The sequence below is a fragment of the Spermophilus citellus genome (assembly GCF_964194105.1).
Source record: "Spermophilus citellus genome assembly, chromosome: 13".
NCBI lineage: Eukaryota > Metazoa > Chordata > Mammalia > Rodentia > Sciuridae > Spermophilus > Spermophilus citellus.
Genome location: NC_138193.1, coordinates 290,488 through 297,524, shown reverse-complemented (window position 1 = coordinate 297,524; position 7,037 = coordinate 290,488).

The window sequence follows — 7,037 nt, the reverse complement described above, 5'->3', positions numbered from 1 at the left end:
GTTCTACAGAAAAACTAATTTTAAAATGTAGAAAAAGGAAAAATAAGTATCTTGTGGGTGATTCTTTCTTAGGGTCAGTTTAATTGTGATTTGAATTTAGCAACAATCCTTTTGATGGTTATTTGCATCTACTGTCTATTTTTTTACTTTACAAAACTTTAAAAAATATTTTGCAGACCTCAGTACTGCTTCAGGAGAAATCTTGAAAGAAAAAGAAAGAATGTATTATAACTGTTCTATCCCATGGAGAGAAGCATACAAAGCCAGGCTTTGGACGAGATGATAGTCCGCGGCAACAGTAAGAAGAGTGGGCATTTAGATGTCTAAGAATAAAAAGGAATGGTTAGGAAATTGGCTTGGGCTCAACACATATCCCCATGTATTTGTGCAAGAAGGCCCCTATCAAAGATTTCATAACTCTAGTTCCTTAAAAATGCTCTCCTTGTTCATCCCCAATTCTTTCCTTGCCCATTCAAATGGACAACTAAACCAAATTTATGCAGAATGAGTACCTCTTTTCATTTCTCAGTGGATAGAATGGAATGGGAAAAGTAATTCCCAATCTTGCCAATTGGTCTCCTTGTAGAATGTTTTAAAACATGTGAGTACACAAACTTGTGATGTATATGTACATAAGATTTAATATACACCAAAATATTAACTTATAGCTGATAGTTCCTAAGGCTCAATCCATGGATTGTTGGTTAGTATTTGAATGATACCAATCAGAAGCTTATATTCCCAAGGCAGCTGCTATAACATTTTAAATTACTTAAATTTTTTATCAGCACCAGAAATTTGGATAATTAGTATAAGAGATATTAGAAATGATTTTTTATTGGTGAAATGAGAGGTATTCAAGACATGGAAATTGGCTAGAATTTTCATATGAGTACTTCAGCAATTATATTTGTATAAATCTGGTCACCCTGCAGCTTACTCCACTGGAATAACGTTCTTGGCCTAAGGCTTTCTTATGTTTTTGGTTTTGCCATTAATAGAGAATCCTTTCACCAGATCCCTGGGTTATCTGAATCCTAACTGGATAATGTTATCTTCTTCAAGTACACATTTCACAAAGCATTAGGATGTCAAAGAGTGAGACTTCATTGTGATTGTAAGAACATGTCACATAGCTGTGTTCATGCTACTTGCTGTCTGATGTGGACATATGTGCAGAACCTGAGACTTGCTTTTCCTATAACCCACCTACTGAATAGGATAGTGGGAATGAAAGAGACCCCTTTCCCACCCACCATGAAAGCTATTCATTGTGCACTGCCTTAGAGCATTTTCCAATGGATGTGTCCCTGACACTTCTAATTGGATATTAAATAATTTTTCTTCCAGAATCCTCAAGTTTCTCATTTTTTAATATGCATAGTTATATTCTGCATACAGGACTCCACCAGCTACTGCTTAGAGGTCAAATACAACCTGTATCCTATTTTTGTAGTCAATGAGATAGTAATGCTACAATTTAAAACAGTTGGAAAAAATAAAGAGTAATATTTTGTGACATAATACTATTATATGAAATTTCAAATGCAATATCCCTAAATAAATTAGAACTGAATAAATATATTGACCTCAGCTTTACTCATTTGTATGTATTATCTATGGCAACAGGAATAGTGTTGAAAATATGACATGCAAAACCTAAAAAACAACAATGTGGCCCTTTACAGAAAAAAAATTGTTCACCCTTGATATGTATTATAAGTGTTTTTAGACTTATGAAAAACAAATTGTACACTACTCAAAATAATTGATTTACCAGTTCCAAATAGCCAATATAAGAATTATCAGAGAAGATAGAAGACATTTTTAAGTTGGAAGCAGGCTTTAACAGGGTTTTAGGACTTCCTTTTTTAAGTAAAATAAATGTTTGATTATCATTCATGCATAAAGTTAATAACTTTCACCAGCCCTTGGACTGGTACCAGGATTCATCACCTGACCAAATACATTATAAACAAGAAATAGAAAGGCCTGGCTTTCCATACAAGCAAACAATAAAAACACCCCATATAAAGTTGTCACTACCATGCTGCCTCAATTTTAAATTCCCTTATTTTTTTCTTCTTTGATCCTACAGATATATAGAATTGTTTTCATTTGACATATGTGTGGATACATATATGTTTTATTCATATGCTTATAAAGTCAAAGAATTATAGGGAAGAAAAGAATTATACCAATGTTGGGTCCACAGTAATGATCCATCAAAAAGTTTTTGATGAAGTTTTGGAGGCAAGAGCAGCCAATTAAAGAATACATGCTGTTACCTCCCGCTTAAGTCATTTTAAAGCAATTTGTCAACAAACAAACAAAGAACTGCCATGAGTGGTTGTCTTAAAACAGAACAGGCAGATACATTTTAATATACTCATCTATGAACTTCTCTAGAAGCTGAGTCTTGTCTATTTAATCTCACTAAGAGTCTCTTCAAGCTAGACGCAAACAACATGTCAAAATAGTAGCTGAAGAAGAAGGTACCAGCTCATTAGAACTGCACTCATCACTATCTTGTCTCCGAGGAAGATGAAAAGTTAAGCATGGCACATGAACCTACATGAAATAAATCTAGATTGGCAGATTTTTCTAATCTTCATTGGTAAAGTCCATGCTGAGCATTTTGACCCACTGTAAAAATAAATAAATACGTAAAAATAAGTTGTTAAAAGTGCATGCATTCACACATGAAAACCTGTCTTGATTTTCAAGATTCGGGAATTTGTTTAAGTGGAATTTTCAAATAAGAAGAAATCCAGCATATTAATATTAATATGAAAAAAATATTAACATATGAAAAATGTATTGATAGTCTCAATAAAAATAAGGCTACCTGATGATATGATTCTCAATCCATACTTGAGAAAGTGTGAAGGAATTTTGTCCAAGTATTTCTTTGACTGCAAGAGTATAGAATAGGGTCATGCTACATGCCCAATAAAAGTAAAATGTTAGTATCCAAGTACCCTTCTGCTTTCAAGGGTAATAAATACAGATCAGTTTAAAAAATTTGTTTTGAATGTTGCATGTGCTACTGAATAACAGCATAGACTACACCAGGGGTGTTGTAGAAACATACTTAACTTCAATACTCTGTAGGTTGTCCATCTTTCTTTTTCAAAGGTTAATGAAAAGATAATAAAATCCATGAAGAACATTCAGCTCGACTCTGATTACTTATTGAGAATGTACATCAGGAGACCCTCTTACTTTCATCTTCAACATATGCAGAAGCCAGTAGGACTCTGAGTCACACTTGCTATTCCTGGTACAAGCCATTCTACGTGGCATCTCTATATGATCTACAATTCCATACTCGTCTATTCCCTAAATCCCAGAATTCTTCTCTTATCATGATGTTTCTATTGGCCTTGTATAATTGGAAATAGAAAAACATTAGTTAAGACTATAGCTCTTATATCCAAAATTTCAGGTCCAAACCCTAACTCTCTGGCTTAGCAGCATGTGGGTGGGGCAAGTTATTGCTTGCGTCTTGACGGGAAAATGGAAAAAAACTGTAGTCATTCAGATAATGGGGCTGTCATGAAGAACTACATAAGTAGTTCTTTTTTAAAATATCTTTGTAGTTGTAAATGGACCTTTATTTTTTTACTTATATGTGGTGCTCAGGATCAAACCCAGTGCCTCATACATTCCAGGCAAATGTGCTACCGCTGAGCCACAGCCTCAGCCCCATAAGTAGTTCTTTTTTTTTAAGAGAGAGAGAGAGACAGAGAGAGAGAGAGAGAGTTTTTTTAATATTTATTTTTTAGATTCGGTGGACACAACATCTTTATTTTATTTTTATGTGATGCTGAGGATCGAACTCGGTGCCCTGCACATGCCAGGCAAGCACGCTACTGCTTGAGCCACATCCCCAGCCCCCATAAGTAGTTCTTAATCCAACACCCTATTACAAATATTCATTTGCTTCCTCTTAAATATCCTGAAATGAAATTGATATATAATGCTGTCTACCAAAATACTTAAAAATTAATGTAATATCTTAACTGTATTATAAGGAAGAAATCAAAGAAGGGCACAATGCCTGTAATTCCAGCAACTCAGGAGTCTGATACAGGAGGATTGCAGGTCTGAAGCCATCCTGGACAACTTAAAAAGAAAACGTATAAAAGTAGAAAATAAAAAAGGCTAGGGATATAGATCAGTGGTAAAGCACTTCAGCGTTCAACCCTTAACACCATAAACAAATAAAACACACCTTTACTTTGAGCTGGAGGTGTAGCTCAATATAGAGTACTTGCCTAATATGTGTAAGGCCTTGATTCAATCCCCAGTTCTGAAAAGAAAAAAAAAAGGAATAAAAGAAAGTCAGTTGATAATAAAATAATGTGTGTATTCATGGGCAATAAAAAGAAGATTCAATAAATTGGTGGATCCAGACACACATATAAGTTACCATTAATGCAGCAGCTATAGCCATCACAAATCATGAGGTAGAGGCAGGGACACAGAAAAGTTGTTGATAAGGTCCCAAATAAAATGAATATATTCTTCCCTCAATCTATATGACAGATGCACTCTTGGAAATACTACTATCTCAAAATCATTCAACAATTAATTTCTGTTTACATGCAAAATAAGACTATAGGCTTAACAACTTATAAAAAACAGAATTTTACCCATAGGAACTGCCACAGGGCTTTAGATATGCATATATGAGCCAATTCTTCACAAGGATTGTGTCCCTTACCTTGCAGGAAGTCTTGGCATTGGAACTCCCAGATCATTGTGACAACAAAACACCTTTGCAAATGTCCACAGTGCCCCCAGAGAGTGAAAACACCCCCATGGGCTACCACTAGACTGAACGACAGAGAAAACACACCACACAGTGTCCACCACATGGTCAATGCTCAATTCATAGCAGCCTCCCACATCCCACAGCCAGCAAAGTAGAAACCATTCTCTTAAAGCTAGATTGCCCTAGGTTAGAGCAGAGGAGGTTTAGTGTAGACTCAGGACAATAGGCCTTAATGAAATGCTTTAAGTTTACTACTAATGACTTTATTAGTAAAGCTATTAGCACTTTCTCCCAGGATTCATCAAACAATGGGAGGAAAGGTTAAAAATAAATAAACCTCAGGACAATCATAAGCCAGAGAGGCACCCTGAAGAGTCTTCTTTCTTAGTAGGACTTGGAAATTCCTAATGGAGAACAGATCATGGAGAATCAATCTACAAGGAAATCTCTTCATCACACCTTGAGTGAAAGGCTATTTCTGAGACAAACATGAGAACATCCTGGAGACAGGATGCAGTTAGCCTTATGTCCATCATTTAGTCTGCCAAAAATCTCCAAAGAGATAACTGGAAAGAGAATTGTTCAACACCACGCTTCCAACTTCATCCTACGGATGAACACTGACACACTATGCCAGAACAGGGAGTGCTTCTAAGATATTGTAACCAATTCACAAATTTTAATTGTCACTAATCTCATTAACGAATGCCCATTTCCATCACCCATTATTTGAGTAACAAGCTGATGATTTCACTAATGAATAGCCTTTATCCTTAACTTTCATTATGCTGATGTTTTAAAATTTAGCAAAAATTGGAATTAAAAATTGTGGAAGGCCAAAGTGCCATTTCTGAAATGTGGCTTTTTTGATTACAAGGTAACCATGGTCTTTCTTCCTTTAGACTTTGTATTGATGACAAAAGTGTTAAGAAATCCTACAGGGTAGCTCAAATTCACACAGGCAAACATTCATACAAACATCTGTTCATGCACCAAAGCGTTTTAAAGTAAGGTACAGATATTACCTTATATAGAATAAAACAGTCACTGTTGAACTCCCACTTGAGGCTCAACGTCATCTTTCTTGACAGTTACTGGTCATGGAATTCTAGCTTGTGATCAAAGATCAGGCAGTTAGAACTTTCCAAGCCTGTCTAAGCTCAAGTTTCCTCATATGAAACATGATAATATGAGGTTAATATACATATGAAAGACAACCATCTATAGTGCTTAGATCAGTTCCCAACACTTTAGTGGGTACTCAAAATGTTTGTTATTGTGCTTAACATGTTTTACTTATCATTTTTGGGCTGACATTGCTATGAAAGACCCTGAATTGATAACTCCATTTCCTTATCTCTCTGGGCATAGTGCTTCATATCACTTTTATATGGTAAGCCCGCCAGGGTAATACCTCTAGACTTCATGCTATTGCACTTCTTTGAGTCCTACAAACATGAAGCAATTTGGAAACTTTCTTTTAAGGTAAAAGCTTATTAAGCATATGGTGGTGATTTTCTCTCTCTCTCTCTCTTCCCACCTACCATAGGATCTTTCACTTGTAGACTATAGTTTTTTAAAAAGTCTTACTTGCTGTCCATTTTTCACAATCCAATTGCTGTGTAATGCACCATAAACTGACTTTCTTCCACACTATGCTACTGAGCTTGTCTCTGAAAGGTTGTGAATTCCTTTCTATAACAGATCCAACAGTGTTTCCTCAGCCCTTGCCTTTTTTTTGGTTTTAGTTTGCTTAGTTGGTTGGGTTTTGATACTGGGAGTTGAACCCAGGGCCTCTTGCATGCTAGGCAAGCACTCTAACACTAAACTATACATCCCCAGCCCCTAAACTGAATTTTAATGTCATAAAATTCAAGTCACCGATGAAAGTCTCTGTGCTTTTAGAATGTACCACATTTATCATGGCCTCTGAACACACACACAAAAGGCAGTGTATGTAACTTACCAACACCAAACATATCTGGTTCATTCTCTTAGCAGATGTGACTAATTATTTTTGAAAAGGCTGCATTCCAAAATATATGCCATTTGACAACTTTAAGATAAAAATGTTAACTGCTTATCTATTTTTCTAGTGTTTACCTTTTAATTATTTTTACTGAGAAACTAACTCAATTTATTCTGCATTCACTGTATTCTTATCATGAAGAGGAGAAAGGAGGCAAGACAGGGAAGAGCCCTACAGTAAGAGTCTGGGAGGAAGGCTGACCCTCTGCTGTCTCCACAAGAAAACTGG